The 21,938-nt window shown below is 44.0% G+C and overlaps 1 protein-coding gene across 4 annotated transcripts in view; it reads right to left on the minus strand.

Annotated features, from left to right (window-relative positions):
* LOC116938798 (thyroid hormone receptor beta-A) overlaps positions 1-21,938 on the minus strand; it is a 106,775-nt gene that overhangs the window by 64,394 nt on the left and 20,443 nt on the right. Inside the window, exon 1 of one of the 4 annotated variants that reach the window (XM_032946444.2) lies at positions 19,003-21,894. The exons of the other annotated variants lie outside the window; for them this stretch is intronic. The gene's annotated coding sequence lies outside the window, so the exon portion shown is untranslated. Of the gene's footprint in view, positions 1-19,002; positions 21,895-21,938 lie in introns of those variants that run through there. 4 annotated transcript variants of the gene reach the window in all.

The following is a 21,938-nucleotide window of genomic DNA, read 5'->3' on the forward strand; positions in this document are numbered from 1 at the left end:
TTAACACGTTCAACCTCTGTGGGGAAAAGTGTTAAGGACATCAATAATGCAAAGACGATTAGGAGAAGTCAGTACTGCCAACCTGGCATATTGACTGGCTTCGTTTTGGCTAAAATTAGCCATCAGCCAGCGAGATAAGTTGTTCGCGAGTGTTCACTCAAATTAGGAGCGCGTGCTACTGTATGTTCCCGTCCATGAAACTGAGAGGGTAGGTGCATGATCCTGCATATTGTGCATGTGGGTGCATGCCTATCTCCCATATTCATACGAGCCACCTGTTTGCATGTGTGTTCATGCAGGTGTGCCTTCAAACAATGCATTGGGTATTCGTTTACAATCTTCCAACAATTACCTGCACTTCTCATACGATAATTGTAAATATTGGCCAACTTCAGGTGTTCTAGATATTTCATGTGCAGTTGGCCGAGAGCCGTTAATGACAGACACATGTAATCACTGGAAAAGAGTTACCGCTCTCAGAGCTGTCCATGTGCCACTTCAAGTCCTTTGCAACTGGTAATTATCAATTGCAGAACTTTACTGCTAACCTTCTGTGCCCAGCGTGCTTGGTGTTTCACTGAAGGAATCGTCAAAAGAGTGAAGATTAACACTGATTAACCCTCCTAACGTTTGCAGATGCTGATGGTATTTTAAGCATGTCGCTAAAGTCAGCACTTTAGAATTAAATAATGAGTCTGGTGATATTTTTTTACTTGGTCATTTAACAGAGCCCATGATGTCACTAATCATTGAAGTTATAGTGGGTATCCAAACACTCAACTACAAGTTTCAAAATCCACAATGACAAATACACGGAACTTCAACAAGCTTCAGGTGGTGAGGAACACCAGTTTATGTAAAATCTACATGGCAGCCGAAGCACGTCGCATGTCCTGCACCATTAATAATTGTCACGTTACACGTGACAACTGTATTGGTTTGGCTTGTCGGATCGTTGCATAGCCTAACCAAAATATCAATGATAGATTTGTTCTAGGGCGTTTTAACGCTTGCAAGCAACCAGAACAGGAAGACTGGCACCACGGTGGCAAGTTGTTAACCATCTAGCCTGGTATACAGGAAGTCGTGACTTCGATCTCAACCCTGACACCTGCATATTTGGGAGTCTGCATGCTCTCCACGTGGTCACGTGGATTTTTCTCCAGGTCCTCCGTTTTTTTTTCCTCCACATTCTAAGGTAACGTGCGTTTTAGAGTATTTCGCTGCTATACATGTGCACATGATAAGCCACTGCGTTGAGCTATTGTTTGCGGCCAGGTTGCTTATGTAGCTCAGTGGGCCTTTCCTGGTGATAAAAAAATGGTTAAAAAGCGTTAGTATGGTAAATAGATGGGATGGTCGATTATACATCAGTACGTGCCTGCTAACGTAGGAAGGACCCAGCATGCCCGAAGAGAAGTGACACACAGGGTAACAGCACTCAAGCTCCAGACGTACAGAGGCAAGCAAACCACTTGCTCTAAATTTAGCAGGACACTCCTGAAAAAGCATCTCGAGATTTGGTGAAACTCCCCTTTGCATGCATGTACAGTATGTTGAACTTCTTTCTTACCATACGGAGCCAACTGTGGATAATCAGACGTGCGGGGGAAGCACAAACTAAACACAAAAAGCAGTTCTGATCAAATTAGTTTTCAATATAGATTTTAAAGTGCAGAGATCCAGTGGCTTCCTAATATCAGAAGAGCGTTCCAGACTGCCACAGAAGTGCATCTGAAAGCGCGCGATGCAGTGACCGTCTTTGTCCGATGGCCAGCCAAAAGCCTTTGGTAATAATCAAGCGTGGTAGTAATACTAATAATGATGAGATATATACGATAACCACTTGCATATCACATAGGCAGAAACTCCACGATACCCAAGATGAATTATTAATGCACTCCACTCAACTGCAGGAAGATAGCGTGGACACTGTGTGTAGGGTTACTATTTTCTAGCAACAGCAGGACATCCAAATAACCAAACTGCATGCAACTTATTGCATATATGTTCAAAATAAAGTGTTGCTTGGGTATAATACAGCATACGCGTGACTATTCTGCGTCACGAGTAGCACTGCATGCACGGTATTCAATGCTTGTTTTGTTGCATTAATTGCTATAATTGCCCAGTTGATAGCAGTTTTTAAAAAAATATATATATACTTCTGACCTATGTGTTTTGAGTGAGAACAGGAAAAAAAAACGTTTGCTAAATAATCCCAAGCACAGCTCTTATGATAAAATCTTGCATATAGTTTTCACTGCATAAAGAACCCAATAATATTACCATTTAAATGTTTCCCTTAGTAACCTCAAAATATCATTTTAAACTACGGCATTTCCAAAAAAAAGCCACTGGGGGATTTGATCCGACTATTTTGTGTTTACATCCCATCTGCCACGGAGTCTTTGCAGGCTGTGTTCTTGGTGGTGTACTATTACTGCTGTGCACGCATCCCCCCACTCCCCAACACATCCATTAACAGTTGTCATGATAATAGCTGACCGCACGGCTATCCATGCAGACAACATAACCGCTCGCAGAACACTACGGATCACATTTATAGTTATATTGCTTTGCACAACGAGGCCCCTGGATTCACCGCGTTTGATTTATGTGCCTTCCATGATTGGCACATGCTGTCAGTCCAGCAAGAGCCATCTTGGCAACGCAACATGCAGACTCGGCGAACTGAAAACCAGCTCGGTGATAAATGCGTCCCAATGTGAAGACCTCATCAGAGGCAACTGCTAAAGATACTGCATCGGTACTGTCACAAAGCAATGTTTTATCAGCAGACTGCACGCTCGCTTGGCTGTTAGGCAACCTAAGACAGAAAGATGGCAATGCTCTTACAAACGTAGAAAGGAGAGACGTCGGTTTAAATAGTGTCAGAAATAACCATTGCAATTGAGCAGTCTTCCAGGCATGAAATGCTCCCACAGATCGACTTTGCTCTGCACGAAGCGCAGTGTTTCATGAAGAGTGCGGGAAGTGGGTTGGCCAGTACTAGTCTGGAGTCTCTACGGCCTGTCCCTCCCTCCACTCTCACTTGTTACCAACCAATTGACACAATACAACGTAGAATTTATCCGGGCACACGCTGGATACTGTTGTTGCGTGTTTTATCACTGTATTTTTGTTTGAGCGCATACTAAGATTTCGAGGGTAACCTTAGTCGGTTGATTACGTAGATTTGATTTGAAAATGTACCACTGGTGTACAAGAAGCCCCTTTCAAGCGCAAGCTCATTTTCCACATCGCGAACCGATGCGTGCAATCGCAGACCGTGTTCATAATCCCTACACGAGAGGGGATTTTCGATGGACATGTCGCAATGCAGAGCATTACGATGCACATACAACATTACGTTAAACCATTGACATGAATGTATTTTTAATAAAGCAACAACGTTAACTACAGCACTGAAGACGGACAAATGAAATGTATCGTCATATGGCATTACAGAAAGCAAAGCGAGAGGTGAAAATGGTTTTACTCACTCTTACGCACTTGTATATAATGCAGCAATAGGCAAAGCGGAGCTCAAGTGAGCATTTTCCAAAGGTTGTTTGAACACGTATGTGGTTAATCATTGGCAGACACATAAATATTGTACTTGAAACTTTACAGCGGACGTGTAAAACATGCCATTTTGGCCAAAACAAAGTACAACTTTAAACCACAACATTACAAATCAATTCAAATTTCACGTGACGGATAAAACACCTGAACGTGCCGTGTTTGAGATGTTTGGCCACCTCTCCGCAGAACGAGCGATGGATGGTGCATACGAGAAATAATCCCAGAATAGCCCGAGAAAGCTCACGCACAGCACACAAAACCACTTGCGAGCAACAGTGAGGGTCAGTGCCCCCTCGATTCCCAAGTCCTGGTCAGTTCACAGCCCAGCAGGTTGGCCACCACTCACTTCATGACCAAATCTGTGCGATCCACTAAGCCAACATTCAAAGCAATGTGTTACACGTGCACGCTGCTACCAATACAATGCGGAACTTTAACAACTCACAAGTCTGGGTTGCTAGTGGTTTGGGGCACTGTAGCACGGCTCTTCTGAGCAGGGGAGACCACTGACTTTTGCCAAGGATGTATTCGCGTGCCATTGGTTAAACGAAAATATTTCAAGCCAATGTTGTAAGGCAAGAAAGTATATACGTGTATAGGTAATCTAGGCATAACATCAATCGTGAATGCTCATGACAATCGGAGACTTGTGTCAATCTGCGGTGAATTTATTTACGATGATTACAGTGACTTGGACAGACCGCAAATAAACATATATATTTTATCATAAATACCTGAAGGTCATGTGTTTTTTTTTTGTGGCTTGGCCACACCCATATGAAAGTGGTTATGCTCCACACACACTGATAAGCAACGCACCTGAACGCTGCTGCACCTGCTGGCACGGACCCACCCGACAAAGCCCTGCCAATGAATAACAGGACGGTCAAAGTTGAGGGTTTGTCAGGAGCCTACTGGATATTTACAGAGCTGGCAGGCGGTAAGGCAGTGTTTTAATGCACTACTGAACTCTCCATAATACTTCAAATAAATGGCAATTAAAATACACACACACACTCTCTTAATAACAGCTCATAGCAACATTCTGCACCGCTGCATTACTGACCGAACGAGGTTAAAATGTGTTTGTAAAAATAATCTTTCGCAGCCACTAATGGTATCCTGTGCTGTTATTTATGCGTGGGTTTTAAAGTACCGCAGTGCCTGATTATAATAAGTGTCAGTAATTGTATCGATTTCATCGCACGTGTCGCAACATAAAATTCAAGTGTATTTAACGCCTCCGAAATGCATTCATTTGACAAAAATTAGGACACGTGCATCTGACTATGCTCTTGAAGGTGATGTTTTGTTTCACGACGATACACATTTCATGCGTCTATCATATTTGCCACCTCTGACCAAATAGCCCGGAATGTATCCAATCTCATCACTTCTCGGAGGCTATCCTGGGGGTGAGCCTGGACAGTGTTTGGATGGGTGACCACCACCGTGCATAGCATGTGTTATAGGCTGCTGCAGGGCTAAGTTGTCAACAGAAGGCAGTGCAGATAAATCCAGTGTTGTGATGTACGATGATCCAAAGTCAACACTTCCCATGTGCACTAACACACACTGACCCGTGCGCAAAAGTTATGTCCAAGCAACCCTCTTGACCTGCACAGCATGTGGAGGCCCTCATCCAGCAGTGGATTGCACAAATATCCTGACCTATATTTTTATTAAATAACTTTTTTTCACATCACTTAAACACAGTCGACGATCCAAGTGCTATCTGTCACATTTTTACTTTTTACTCTGCCTCTCTTACCTCCGGCACTTGCAATAGATGTACCTGATGTGTAACCTACACATCGATGATCTCGACTACATTAAACATTTCCTTAAAAAACATTTCACGTGACATACTTTCAGATCAATCAGATTTTTTGTTTTATTTCCGGATCACCCAAAAGCTTTGTATCTAGGCTAGATTTACAGATTAATCTGAAATTTGGGAACACACCCCTAATATCTGCACACTCTCTAAACGATAGACTGAAACATTTGCAAAGAATATCCTTTTTCATGTAGTCTTAATCTGTTTTGAACACATACATATGAGCCTGCCACTGCACAAGAACCATGTTTAATAATATGCACTGAGCACACCAACTTCCTCATTAGACATCACCTGTCCATGCTTATTCCTTCACCCAAGCATCCAACATCCACTTATCACAATCAAATTTACACCGCACACATATGCACATGTACAGCTTTTTTTATGCTGATTGAAGACCACCCCACCTCGGGTATTTGATGGGTTATACGACTTGTTTTTTGGGGGGGGGAATCAGTTTTTAGGAGAGAAGCACAAAGTGGCCATAAAAGACACCCGACCAAAAAGAATGAACACGGGGGTTAGAAATCCAGCCACACAAAACACGAAGGGAGGAATCATTTGAAGGCAAGGGGAAGCAAACTCGAAGTGTGAATGTGTCAGGTGGAGGAGGGATTATAAGGTCACACTCCTTACGCGCAAAGTACTTGTCACTAATGAACCATAATCCCTCGCTGATCTCGTCAAGGAGCATAACCCATCGCGCAAACTCCGGTCATCCTCGCAGCGGCTTTTTGGCTCGGCCATCGAACAAAGACGGTGGTCACCGCATCGCACGCTTTCTCAGATGCGCTTCTGCGGCCGTCTGGAATGCTTATTTCTTCCAATATTAGGAAGCCACTGGAGCTATGCACTTTTAAATATAGATTGAAAACGAATGTCTTTAGAACTCCTTTTTGTGTTTACTTTGTTGACCCCCCCCCCCCTCACCGCGGATTAGCACGGTGGGCTACACACGGTGCGAAATAACTTCAACATACATACAGGAGAGATGGGAGAGCCCCTTTCGAATGTAACAGAGTGTTTTAAAATTGCCTTGCATTCATCGATGCCTTGGTAATGAAAGTGGGAGCCACGTTGCAGAGGAGGAACATCCCAACAAGACAGGCTGACAATGTCGTGGGCATCTTATCAAGGAAGGGCTGAATGTGAGGAAGGGCTGAATGTGAGAAAGAACGTCGGTCCAACTTGCATTTCATTCACATTTCAGGTTGCAGTCAGTAAATGCAACAATGTGCAGGATAAGAAAGAAACACACGGCAATACCCCGGTTTACATCGGGGATGCGTTCCTGAACGGGTGCGACGACGAATATAAAAATGAGAAAGACCAAAACAATATTTCCCAATCGCCAAAATGCTGTATGTAGATAGTTTTTTGTGCTCTACAGTAAAGTACTTTTTTTTTATGTGCGACGCAAAGTAGTGTGTGTACAGGGTAGGTGCAAGCGAGGGCCGAGGCGACAGATACGAGAATGGACGGGTTGACGCCGTGGGCGACGCAAATCAGGTAAGCTGGGGTATTACTCTACCCATATACATTAGAAGCTTTCGTGACTGCAGGATTTCATACTCTTAAGGTTATTTCGGTAAGGTCACGTAGGTAGGAAAATAAATCAATAATAGATCGCTACGTTTCGATCGCAACCGAAAGAACCTAAGAGTATGAAATCCTGCAGTCACGAAAGCTTCTAAATCAAGATTGAACCGCCCCTACGGGGAGGTTTTCCACATAACTCGGACATAATTTCAACCGGGAAGATGGATGCAAAATTTTGCAATCTTTGGAAGGACGTTGATCAACCGGGTAAAGTGTTAACTGTTGTGTTAGCCGACTCTCTGAGTTGCATTACATTTTGTTAATTTTGATATCTCAGCTTCCTTGTCACATTTCTTTTCTCTCTTTCCCCCAAGCCCTCTTTGAATGTTACGCCTCCCCTCCCCCCTCTATATAATGCCTCGTCACAGAGGCATGTTTCTCTCTTTCACCTGAGGACGATCGCTTATTGTTGCGACCGAAACGTCGTCATCTATTACTTATTTATTTCCCTATCTACATGACTTTACCGAAAATAACCTAAGAGTACTCCGCCTATGCTTGATTTTATCGTTCAGGGGGGTCTGGCGGCGGGACACCATCAAGGGTTCGCGTGAAGTGGACTCGGGGGAGACACCGAGCGGATCTCCAGGGTTGAGAGCACGCGAGCGTCAATGAGTGCAAGTTGACACAGTCGTGAGAGCAACGGCGAGACGGGGGGGGGCGGTCGTGCTTCCAGTCTCTGGTGCATTGCGTAACTGTGTCGAACTGACGAAGTGGTGGGGGGGGAAAGGCAGACAGAGGCCTGCCGCTGAAAACAAATACAATCTGATTGCATACACACCTTACGTAGCCAACCGGACTTGCGGGGGGGGGGGGGGGAAGGACAACAAACTCAAGACAAAAAGCAGTTCTGAAGAAATTAGTTTTCAATATAGATGTAAAACCTTGGATTGCGAGTAACTTGGTCTGCGAGTGTTTTGCAAGAGGAGCAAAATGTTTTAAATAAATATTAATTTGATAAACGAGCGAGGGTCTTGCAATACGGGTAGTACGTATACGCGCTTTGTCTCGCCGTGCGTCACGTGATCACAACTGATTTACGAGTGCTTTGATATACGAGTGCTTTGGATTACAAACACATTTCCAGAACGAATTATGACTCGCAATCATGTAAAAGTGCATAGCTCAAGTTGCTTCCTAATATCGGAAGCAAGAGCGTTCCAGACGGCCGCAGAAGCGCATCTGAAAGCGCGCGATGCGGTGACAACTGTCTTTGTTCGATCGGGTGATATTAAAAAAATACTAGCAACCCTCCACTCTGAAAATAACCACTCTCCCGTGTTGGCCGTCTATTCCTGTAAGAAAGTCTTCTTGTGACCCCTCTGCATGTTGCCATTTACACATTCTGTACCACAGCGGGGTGATTCGAGGTACCAAGGTTTGTGCAATTAATTGAATTTAATCGTCTAATCTTTCAGTGAGGCCAGTTGATAAGCGCTGGCCCCACCGAGACTGGCGTTTGTCACGCTGATCTTAACAAGTCTTAACTGTATTCTTGGTTCTTTCGGTAAAGTCACGTAGAAGGGACACAATAAAATAATAAAAATATAAAACAATAAAATTCTCACGACGTTTCGACTGCAACACAAGCAATCATCATCAGGTGTGAAAACCACAGAAAAAAAACATCGTGAAAATGTTATTGTTTTATATTTGTATTATTTTATTGTTTCCCTTCTACGTGACTTTACCGAAAGAACCAAGAATATGAATCCCTGCAGTCACGAAAGCTTTAAATAAAAATGCAAGTCTTAACTGGTACCCAATGAGGAGCGATTCAGCTGTTCTTGACGATTACAACTTGCAGGATAGGCTGGCAAGGGGGGGGGGGGCGGCGGGTAGGCACTGGACCCAAGATTGAGAGACTGCGCCAACTGTGAAGCGACATCGCACACTCGCCACAAAACATAATACCATGTAATTCTGAGGTACCGAGTCCACCTACACCCATGAGTTTTGTATGTGAACGTGAAACTCGAGTAACCCCAGAGAAGCCCAACTGCATATGAAGGCAACATTCGAAGCTCAGCACGTATGCCTTCCACCGCAGTTGCCATACTGCCATTTGCTCGCCACCTCCCAACCTGGTGGATTTGGGATTGCGATACGCTTGCACACAATCCACCACCCCCCTTGCCTCCAAAAGTGCTGGATTGCAGGCGCGCACCAAGGCACCCGGATGCATGTGAAGTGTGTGCGATGCCTGCTTTAATGTGCTCACACGCAGAGCACGTCGGTGCAACGTACGTCACCTCATCAACCCAATGCACTGCTTTGAACTGCAGTAAAAGCTCTTTGCAGACATCAATTCCGTCAGACACTATTGTAGCATGTTCAACATGAAGAACACTTGATGCATCATTGTTTCGGGGATAGAACGAGATGCACAGCGCTGTGCGTTTTTTTTTTAATTTCATCACCTACCAGCGGGTGCAGGGACATCCAAAATTGCTTGCAGGGACACGAATGAGTGCTTCTGACAAACAAGCCACACTGGCAAAAACACAAGAAACTCACCAAAAAACAAGGTCCGTTGAAGATGAATGTGAACAGAACCAACATTACGTTGTCGGCTTTCACGAGCACTATGATGATTCACGATTGATTTGTGTCTCAGACTGACACCCTCCTCCACCCGACACGGCCAATTAATAAAGTAGTCAGGTGAACATTTATTACCCCAACTTAACATTGTTAAAGGTTGTCGTTGCTCTGCAACACACCGGTCAATAACCTGTAACTTGTAACGAATGGAAATAAAATAATAAAAATTAAACATAATAAAATATTAATATAATAAAATAAATGTTATTTTATTATGTTTTATATTTATTATTTTATTTCCATTCTACGTGACTTTACCGAAAGAACCATGAAGATGAATCCCTACAGTCACGAAAGCTTTAAATAGAAATTTGCAACGTTTTGTTCTTCACGCAATAACTTTATTAATTGGCTGTGGCAGGTGGAGGAGAGATGCCTGACACACATGTTGCTCATGCGGCGATCTAAGCCAAAAAAAAAAATCCATTATGAATTAAATAAAACACCTTGCATGAAAGCACTTGCACATGCAGTTGGAAGCTCATTCGTTTAATGTTTGTAGCAAATAAAAACGCAGATACCAAAACACATTTTGATTGTCAACATTGTACTTCTGATCAATGCAGATTCACTGTCTCAATGATGACACAATTATGGGGCTACATGGGTGAGAGAAAAGTGCTCATATGACCCATTGGCAGCATAGAGTCAGCAGGTTCAAATGTGTAATTTCCACATTCCTATGCTAAAGTTATTGGGTCAGAGAGCAATGGGTGGGGGTTGATGTCCCAATGAAGTGGTAAAACCAAAAATAAAGTGAGGGGGGTCACTATATATTCACTGTACTCTAAATTTCACTCCCACTGAAGTGTGTTGAGTGTAACTAAATGTCTTTAATGGTGTTAATTACGAGAGGAATGATAATGTGTATGTTGAACTTCTTTTCGTACCGTACGTAGCCAACCGTGCTTACCGTGGTAGGGTTAAGTGGACACGAGACCATCTCTCCACCACCGAACTAAATCAGAAATCAACAATAATCTGCTTTGATATGGGGGGGACCAAATCAGGGACCTTGTCATCCATGGAGCTCCAAAGAGGTTCCCACCAAATAATCCGCTATTTGTGTTGTGCCGAGGCGGAGTACCACTGATTATGGGAGGAAAGAGCTGCGCTACTCCAGCAATCCGTTAAACATTCACAGATGAGAGGGGAAGTGCAGTCACGTGACTAGTGGCTAAATGAATTCACAATAAATTAGCGGATGAGGTTACCGGTATTTCTCAGACCCAAATGATGCTTGATATCCAAGTCTAAAATTTCGCAAAAATCCTTTTTTCTACTGATGAATCACAGCAGCACGGCTAATCTGAGCAGATGCAAAATGTATTAATTGCTAAATATATATGATTATTATTTTTTATCTTACCTCCGCATATCCTGGCACATCCGCTCCTGCAGCTCCACTTCAACGAATCGCGGTCTGCGATCCGCAAATCATTTTCAATCCGCTTATAAGGGGCAGTTGTGAACCGCCAATAATCCGCAAATTACCGGGCCTTTGCAAACGACTGGATCATGGATTTTCGGATTTCTGCTGCATATTCATAACAGGGTAAAAAAAACAGGCACTTACGTGTTGTCGCACAAACGCACACAAACTCTGGCCGTCTGGCTTCGCTTTAACGGTGTGCATAATGCACCAAAGCGTTTGGCATAAAGGATTTAACGCCCTGCGACCGCCCGCAAAAGATTGTTGCTTAAAATCACGGGCATTGTTTTGATTGAAACACTTCATGCTGAACTGGATCTGCTGGTTTATCTGAACCAACATCGGCGGTGACCATGCCCAGCGAAGCACTGTACAGTACTTGCATTCCAAATATATTTTTAAAGTCAGGATATTTTAGTACTATTTACAGCGTATGCTCCGCCGCTCTACACACTGTAGGTTATATTCGTTATGCAAGCAAACATTTTTGCATCAGTCAACGTTGGGCATGATCCGTCAGGGCGCGGTCGCACACGGATTCATTGCACCTGAAGCTGCGCCTGAACTTTGGTCGCATGCGTGGTGCGTGCCTCGTTGTCGTCTGGACGAGACACACGCGGGCGCGATGGATGTTACTCTGCGCTTCAACACGGGCCCGAATTCCTTCGGCCTTCAACAGCGTCGCTCTTTTACCCGAAGCGCCAAGCGTGCCAGTTGCGTTTTCCGCCGGCGCGTTCGCGCGCGATGGCTGCTAAAGGGGCCGCAAAGAAAAAATACGAACCGATGGCGAAAAAAAAACATCAACTCAAGCGGCCTCGTGCACGGCACAATGTACGACATTGGAAATGCGCAACAAGAATTCGTCGTATGAGCGAACATGGTTTTTTGTTTTTTTTCTCTTTGCCCGTTGCGTACGAATCGAGTTCCAGATGTACGACATTAATGCAAGAACAATTAATTACAGTGCCACGTAGCAGCACCCACAAGGATGTGTTTTTTAGTGGGTTTTTTTGCCTTGTCAGGCATTAGGAGTGACTCCCCCCCCCCCCACCCCCGTGTCACTGCTTCGCGCGATAAAGCAGGCCGCAAAATTGGAGATGAAATAAGACGCACTGAGGAGGAGGAGGAGGAGCACAACTCTACTATAGAGCAGAATATGTTGATATACCCAGGGGAATCACCAACCGACTCATGACATTAAAAGTAAATGAAGCACATAATGACGCAACATTGCCTTAAGTGCAGAGGAGATTGATTCCGGCACTGGACGAACATGGCACGACAAGACGCATGGAGTAGGTGACATTCCTCCAGCAGTAGATATAAACTGAATGATGATGATGATGACGATAATAATGATGAATCAGTCTCATTATTAGCTATGTGACTAAAAACAATGTTTAAAAAAAAATATTTTTGGAGTCGCATGCCTAAAAACTCCTAAGATTTAAGACGTTCTGTGAATGTTTACCACAAGCTTTACGAGTAACTATCAAGGTGCATTGTGGATTTTGTAATCCGCTAAAAGCGTTCCCCCCCCCGCCCACTCACATCAATGCGGATTTTAGATTTTTGGAATTTCGTCCTATTTTGAACGACAATAAATGGACTTTTTGCTTGCTTTCAATGCATGGTGCTCAACGTCCCCACGCTTCAATGGGCATTGAGCAATGCTCATCACCAGTGGCAACTCTGAGCTATTGGTGGCAACACCACATTTCTATGGTGGGGAAAGTCTATCCACGGGACAACCGCTGTTGATGCAGTTTTCATAGATAGCTGCGCGACGATGTCTTAACATCAATCATCCCGCCATTTGTACCACAACCTCTCATTATACAGGTCGTTACACTGGACGGCCCTTGCCTGGACGTGAACATAATTCATTGAAACCAGAAATAGGCCGCTTACAAAAAATGTGCTCGCACACGACGCAATGGTACAAAAGGATAGAAAGTTACAAACAATACAGCGAGACTGCAATCTAAAGGCTTATTTCCTAGAATGTGCCATTGAAAACATTCTTGCACTTAAGTGCATGTCACAATAATCATCACCATCCACAGCCGTTAAACAATAAAGTAATCACAATTATTTGTATTGTGCATTAGTGCTTTTACAACACTCCACATATATGGTTCGATTTTCCACGAAGGGCAAAATTGCTTCCAGAAAAGAATTCAGCACTGTACAATGCACACACATAATTTGTCGCGCTAAGCTAGGGGATACACTTTGCACCGAGTGCCGAGGGAAACTGCGGAATATTATACTCTTCTATCCTTGAGCATGATGGCAATATGTTCAGGAGCTAAGTGCCAACAACGGTGGAGAGGTCTGCAAGCCACGAGAGGGCTTCAGAAGAGTGTTTGTGACATTTTTCCATTCCTCCATTGAAGGAGTGCATACTACGGTGGTTCAGTATATGGCATAATGCACCACGCACAATAGACATGACAGCACAGATAATGAAATTCCATGGGTATTAAGTCTCTCGTGTAATCTACGTTATTACAACCCTTGTGGAAGAGTACGTGGAAAGGTAATGTCCATGTATTACCAGTACACGGGAGATAATCGGCATAGTGTCGGCCGTACACGATGTTAATGTGCATGGAATAAAAATGTGTGTTGACTTGGATGCACTGCTCAATAATACGTTTCTAAAACTGTACCGTAATCCGTAGACAAACTGCATGCTGTAATCTGAATGGAATAATACATTTGCCGCAATTCTTAAATACTGTAATCCAAAAGCATTAAGTACAGGATTGTTAAGTATCTTGGCCAATAGTACACTGTAATCTAATGTGAGTAACACTGCCTATGGATTCCACTATATAGAAGAAAAAAAACTGCTGCAGATTTAAAGTAAAACTATTTTTTATATTCCAAGGTAAGGCCCACTGAGCGACATATCTCTTTTTCAGAAGCGACCTGGCCACAGATGCTCACTCGACGAATTGGCTTATCATGTGGAAATGTATAGCAGCCAAATACTCGAAACACATGTTGCTTCTAAGTGTGGAGAGAAAAATCGGACGACCTCGAGAAAAATCCCTGCGACTACAGGGAGAACACACAAACTCCAAATATCGAGTCGGGGTCGGGACCAAACCCACGACCTCCTGTATACCGGGCGAAGGAGTTAACATCCTCGCCACCGTGATTCCCCTTCGATGTAAGAGGCTGCGGTTATGAGATTGTGATAAATTAGGAGTACTGTAATGCTACACGAGTTCTTATGAATGGTGGCATGGCCTAGCGGCAGCGCATTCGTCGCTTGTTGCAGAGATTCGCGCTCATTTCTTATCCAGCGGCCGCGCGATTAATGCTGCGCCGTGTATTTACCATAAAACGTGCGCCTTTGCTTCGCTGCAGACGATAACGAGCACTTGATGTCATCTGCCAAGAGTTGGCTATTGTGTGCCAGACTGAGTCCAAATTTGTAATTATACATGGTAACCATTGCCCCATACTGCAGAACCTTGGCAGGACACCCCCCCCCCCCCCGAAGAAAGAGTCATGACACTCAGTGAGGTTATCCTGGGTAAACAAGCATAATACAAAAACTAATATAGACTCGTGCAGAGGTGAGTGTTACAGCCAATCTGGAAAGGGGTGTAAGATGCTTTTGTGGTGTGGTGGATGCTGGTTCCGAGAAACCACGTTACTAGGCTACCTCTTCCAGTAGACTTTTTTTCATTCTGGTGGACCCAGAGATAGTTAGTATCATAGGGAATATATGTGAATAGTATAGTGGATATGGGCAAATGTGAGTACTGAGCTCAACTTACAAAAAAAATACGGGTGTGAGAAGAATGAGGGATGGCACAAGAGAGGAAGAGAACAATATTTTTTGTTTCCACAAGAGCAAATTTTATGTTGGATGGCAAATAATGCAGCAATGCCCCGATTTACGTCTCTCCCTTTGACGTTGTTTCCGCAAATATGCCGTCACTTTATCAATACCGCTACCCGATTTGCGTCGCCTCAACACACACTGACGTGGCTGGCAGCATCACCTGTCCTTTCCCGTAGCCCTCGCCTCAGCCTTCGCCTCCACCTATCACTGAATCGCCTTGATGTACGTCGTGACGTTCTGACAACGCCCCGACTGGACATCTGTGAAAAAAAAGAGCTTCATAGCTCATCGGATTCCTCCGGTATAAATATTCTGATTCTGTTTCGATATTAGCCACACCTTTCAGGAATGCATCTCTGATGTAAAACGGGGTATTACTCTACTATATCTGGCCAGATGCCATTGTGGAAAGAGGACTGAGCTTGCAATGTGATAGTTGTGAGTTCAAATGCCAGTTAGGAGTGGACGCAGCCTGTTATCCATCCGTGATCAGAACAAATCGTACAACTTCAGTGCAATGTGGAATTTCCATCACCGGCTCTGGGTTACCAAAACGGAAGTGTCTCCTCTCCATAGTATCGTTGGGGGGAATGAAGACGCATTGATTTTGCCTTTCAGCTTCAATCTGGAACCAAATTAAGTAACCTACAACAAAGTCAGATTGCAGGATGCCTGAACGAACACAGTAATCAATTGCCTTTTTATTTTAATCAAGTATCAATTTTGATTAGGGGTTTAGCCCAAAAGGAACTGGATTCATTATTGTCAAGTGCTCGTGTAATTCTGTAACACGTTGGATATTGCTAGTGACCTCAATCCAACAAAAAGTTAGTTGTTGGATTGCTCATGAGCACAATTCAATGGAACCCACCAGATACACCAAGCAAGGTTTTAATTTTTTAAATTACCTAAATACTTTTGCCAACTACGGACAGCAAGAATTGTATGACAGTTCGACTATGTATTTAAATGACAGCAAAGTGCAATGAGTAGTACATTCCAATGAGTATATTCCTATAAAACTATTGATTCGAATAAATAGGAATTAGTCTCTTAGCAGAAACCAGAAAAAACATTTAACCCGAACATCACTTTAAAGAAAATACATTTACACAAGCATCCAGATACGGCAAGTCAACTGGTATGAGTACAGGTCATTTAATACAAGCGATTTTAACAGAACTTTGTAGAAGCGTTTAAACGGTCACTAATTTAAAACCTGTAATTGCATCGCATATATTGCATATGTGCCAATTCTTTGCACAAAAGGCAATGCCTTCTTTGCAAGAGAAACACCTGGCTTCCTTTCTGCTCAATAAATGTGTGGGGGAGATGGTCACTTCATGGTGGAAAGTCCACATCGCTATGACGGGGCCAACTCTATCCACAGGGCAAGCATTTTGCCTTAGTGTTTATTTTATCCACCCGATAGTGATGATGGGCCAAGTCAACTCCTGACCAGTATGTCAAATCACTATGGATCAATTGCAAATTGAGCACTGCCCATCTGGAGTCTGTGCAGTCTTTCAAAATAGAAAAAAAATCAAACATAGAGCAACGTCTATTAAGTGACGATTGCTCAAGCTACAGCGAAGATTACAAACCCACAACTGTAACTTCAAGTGCCCTCCCAATAACATATTAAAAGTTAATTAATCTTCAGAACAGAAATAAAGAGAACATGCAAACCTTGCAAAGCACAGAGCAAAATATTTACAACCTAATATATATAGCACGAGAACCTCATACAACCTGTTAAAGCAGACTTGCCAATTCAAGTGTAGCATCAAAAAGACCTCCGAAACGTAATGTTTCACCTTTCAAGTAGCAAAACTCCAGTTTTATCAATCACCACGGTGCCTTTACACAACCGCATTTTGCTTAAGATTCTTTGACGTACGTGTAAAGCTCTGCTGTCAATCTACTGCTGGATGAGATTACACCCATACACCGAGCTGGTCATGGGGGTTATTTGAACCGTAACTTCACCGCGCTTGGTTAGAGCGCATCGGTGAAGGTAGGGCACCTAAAGTGCGGGAGCATAGCGAGAACAGAGTACAGGACAACAACAAATGTGGCTTCACTGCCCTCTTGCTCGCCATGCAGCCCCACGTGGACTGCTACGACTGGCTACGCATGGCGGCACCCACCCCAAGCACTATCCGGGCTCAACCCTGTTCAGCTTCCGAGATCTGATGATATCGGGCACATTCCGGGCGATTTCGTCAGAGGCGGTTGCATGAGATACTGTCCAGCGAGGTTTTCACTTGCCGTTGTCCTTTGTGGTGAAGCAGAGCATCACACACACATACTGTATTAGCAGCTTACGTGTGGATATTAACAAATACATTATAAGGTCGCACTCATTACAAATTGCTTGCCACAAATGGACCACAATACCTTGCTGATTTCATCAAGGAGCATAAACCATCACGCAAACTCTGGTTATCCTCGCGGCAACTTTTGGCTATCCATCGAACAAAGACGATCAACCACATCGCGCACTTTCAGATACGCTTCTGCGGCCATCTGGAACGCTCTTCCTGCCGATATTAGGAAGCCACTGGGCGCTACGGACTTTTAAAATCAAGATTTTCAACTCATTTATTTAGAACAGCTTTTTGTCCGATTATACACGGTTGGCTATGCACGGTGGCAAGAAATTCAACCTACATACATGACAGCTCGACAATGGTCATGAGCAGTCACCATTCATGCTTGCATTAACCAGATTACACATTCTGTTTGGCACGAAGTATTAGCTTAACCAGTCGCGCACATGTCTACAGGTATACAGATCGACTTATGCATGGCAAAAGTCAAACGTGTCTCAACACTCAAAAAGGGGTTTGGACAGTGCTAATCTTTGTTTACAATCGTTACACACCCTGTTTGTTATTTGTGCAATATGCTGCAAGGACCCTGGACTGCTTTTGTCTTCGTCTTCATGTCGTGGGTGCTCACTCACTACCACCGATCTCCCTTGTAAAAATAGCTCTAGGTAAACATAATTAAACTCAAAAAATTCTACTTGCAGCACCGAGTCAGTGGTTAAAATTCCACAATTCGGTGGCAGTGAACGATATATTTGTGACATGGCCAGTAATAATAAAGATGTTGTCCTTTAATTACCCAGAAGAACCTCAACGTGTCTCAAGCTTTTTTTTATTCCCCAGGCAGGTCTTTGCATTGGAATGTTTGGCCAATTGTATTCATGTTTGGCATGGTTACGCATGACAAATCTACGTGTATGAGTGGGACTGCCACTTCAAGGTTCACAAAGATACGATTATTTTTTAAAAAAATAACACGAGTAAGTATTAAAGAAAAGCATTTAATCAATTACCGTAAGAACGCCTCTCCACATGTGTTGGTAATGGGGGTTGTTTGACTATACTTCACCATGCTGGTCAGTGCAGATTAGGGGCCGTGCACAAATGATCCCCCCCCCCTAGTCACACGGCGTCACAAAAAGTCAGACCCCCCCCCCTCTCAAATATGACGTCACAAGGCTCTGCCCCCCCCCCCAAAATAAAACATGCTTCAAATCGCTTTAAACTATTGTCATTGTGCGTATTTAATGTGGCGCTGCACTCTGATGTTGTAGGAGAAAACATTTACTTAAAAAAAGTCTATTTAATTAAGTAGAACGTGTTGTCTATAATAATTTAAAGTTGCGCATTTTGATGGAACATCACATTTCTCAAAACCCCTCCCCCCGTCTTCGTCACACATCGTCACACATGTCTGACCCCCCCCCCCCCCCGCGAGGTGCGTGACGTCATTTATGGACGGCCCCTTAATTAAAGGGGGAACTGAGTACCGGTTCCGATATCACTTACCACTGATGTCAACCGTGGTCGGAACTCAAGCTCAGGCCAAGGATTGTAGCGCAGTGCACGAACCATAGAGCCATAGCTCCACCCCCCCAAAACAACTCCTTTTCATCGACCCTGGATCGAGGTGTTTTATTAGTAGCATACTCGCTTATGACATGTGTAATCCATCGCACACAAATCAACGTATGAACGATAAGAGTCCGACCAAAATTAGTTTTGTTTTTTTACTTACCGGAGTGAAGTGTTCTATCTAACCATAGCGCCACGTGCCAGCAGGGCAGGCAGCGAGAGTTAAAAAAATCACTCCCCTCCAGCCGTGGACGCGGATGGAGAGTGGGAGGGTGAGGGGAGGGCAGAGTGCAGGGGGCTGGCTGAGCCCACAGAGCCACACACAACTTTCATTATGATTTAGTATAATATTATTTATTTACTTATTTACTTGTTATTTCGCTGTTGCTTTTCACTCTTCGCTGGGGCCCTGTTTTCTTCCTTAGCCATTGCTTTCCCCCCACCCCCACCTCTTGCTTGGTTTGGGCCATAGTTAATCTCAGGGTTGTGTTCGACGTCCCTGGAGAGGGGAGAGGGGGGGCTGCAGATGTTGTGCTCTGCGGGGGTGTTTGCATCTCCCGGGGTCCGCTTTGGGTGACGCCCGGGCAGCAATTGGCTCATCTGGGGCTTACGTGAGGCATGCAGCGGCTGTGCCACGTCCCATCTAGGAGCTGCTGGGGCTTTGTTACAGCGGGGCCCCTCTGCTATCACACGTCTGCACCTACTCCGATTAGCAAGGTTGGCTACGTACGATGCGAAAGAAGTTAAACATAAATGCGCATGCTCGGGGCCTGTTAGTGCCATGGTGTCGAGATTGTTGAAATGTTGGTTGTGGTGAACTCGTTGTTGGTGGTGCTGTGCTCGTATCGAGATGCTGTAGTATCTACACATTTTATAAATGCAATTATTTGTCTTTATTCTTGAAGCTTTGGTACAGGAAAGAGCCACGTCATGCCATTCTAGGAAAGCAGCAGCACAGGCCAGTTTTTTTTTATTTATAATCATCATGCAAACATTTCATTGCATCTCAAAAAATCTGATGGGACTTCTGGCGGATTTTGGGGGTGTGACTTTGGACTCTGCCACTTGCGGGTAAGGGAATGCAGTCAGACGCTGTATTTTGCTTACACAATCATTGTTATGTACTGTATACCATTTTGCCTGTGTAGGCAATAGTGCTAAATAATTGGGCAATAGTGCAACAGAACGTGGAGTGAAACTCCAAAAATCCATTCACCAAAAAATGTACATGCCCTAAATATCCATGATTCACCCGCGGTCCACAACAACTCCTATGGCAGGGATGGAGCGAGATGACATAAGTTTGTGAGATATACTGCAGCATCACAAGACCATAAGCGGTGGCGACAGCACGGAGAGGCCTTCATCCATAAGTGGACAGACCATGGCCCATGATAACAAGAAGATAATATAATGATGGTGATGATTTTGCCACTACTGCTGCCTCCTGCACTGCTGACGCTATCACAGCCGTGACACAAGGCACATTACACTATACAACGCCATTATACAGCACCACTACACTTCTACATCTTTCTATTTTCGCTGGGTGCTCTCCGGTTTCCTCCCACATGTATGAACACTCATTAATTGGCTGAAAACATCTTCATATCTAGAGAACTGCGTGTGGCTGCCTTCCAGCTTTTTAGTGGTTCCTTGGCGATTGTGAGATTCCATTTACATGAACGGCGCGATATAACACATTATTATTCAAATATTTGCGGCAGGAAAGAGGAATACATCTGAAATTCATCCCAATATCCGTGTTTGCATGGATAAGACGCAGATAAAAGTAAAAATTCCTCTTCTCCGTGAATTTTGCTAATCCACAAAACAGTCCCTTCCCCAAACCCTCATAAGCAATAGGACCTCAAAATATATTTTTGTTCAATTTAACATTCTGTAACTTTTTTTTGCGTTTATCCACGTATTTATGTCTGATCTTTATTTGCAACAGGAAGGTTTCAATTTTGCCTGACTATTTTGAGTAGGGAAAATGGATTTTTACTCCCGTAAGCTCGTACTCCCCGTCAATTCTGTAAGAGTAAAAAAAACTTCAACCCCACGAAAGAAGAAATCACGTGCGCACAATAATGAGCGCCACCAAAACTGTTAAAATGAAAAAAAACACGTTTATAAACACAATAAGTACAGTCGAATGCTTTGTGATAATACGCATTGTGTTCAGTGGCAGTCTCACGATTTCCCATGTGTACATTTGTATTCATGCCTGGGTGCCCGTGCGGCCAGGCTGCTGTGTACGCACGCGTGTGTGCTTAGCCACCTGTCCATCCTGCTCCTCAACACTCTGTATTCTGAGCCTGCCCATAGCCCAGTAATCTTTCCGTTGCCTTAGTGGATCACGTTAAACGTCGTCATGTGCACCAAGGCCCCAGTGTTAATTCTCGATTATCCGCGGGCAGATTCCCTGGCTGGTCGATTGACCGTGCTTGCAAACAAAATCAATCAAATATCTCTAAGCACACAGTGCTTTCATTATTGGCTGTTGCCCACTGTCACGTGCCCACCGCAAATACCAACACGCGCGCTGGGAAGTAAACATATTACTCCAAGCAGCAATAAAAAAAACAGACTTGAGACATTCTAGGTCTTCGCCCCATTCAACAAATGTTTTGCATCCTAATTGGCATGTGTTTTGCATTATCTGCATTTTCTTTTATTAATCAAGGTTACCAGGCCCCGCCCCCCTTCCCCCCCAAAATTACTCGAGAAATAATTGAGAGTTGGCTGTATTTGCAGAGCTGTAAAGGGGGCCCGGTAGATGGAAATACGGCAATACCATGAGCCATGAGCCACGGAATTCGATTTGAGCCCCCACCATTCCATGTTTTGATCAACTCAAGTTGGCTGCCATTTTAGCCTCAGGCCTAAATTCTCTGGGCCGATTTTGCTTCACAGGTTGGCCTGAATTCTGTAGGTCAGAATGCAGGCTGAGCAGAAAAACATCACCAAGCAAGTAACAACATTTAACACGTAAGCCTTCGCGACCAATATTATTCATAATAAATGTTCTTGGGTTAGATCGCGTTATTTATAAATGTGTCGTAACCCTCCACCACCCGACACGGCCAATCGGCA

This window comes from Petromyzon marinus, chromosome 4 (genome assembly GCF_048934315.1).
Source record: "Petromyzon marinus isolate PM22_M1 ecotype Great Lakes invasive population chromosome 4, UKy_Petmar_22M1.pri1.0, whole genome shotgun sequence".
Taxonomy (NCBI): domain Eukaryota; kingdom Metazoa; phylum Chordata; class Hyperoartia; order Petromyzontiformes; family Petromyzontidae; genus Petromyzon; species Petromyzon marinus.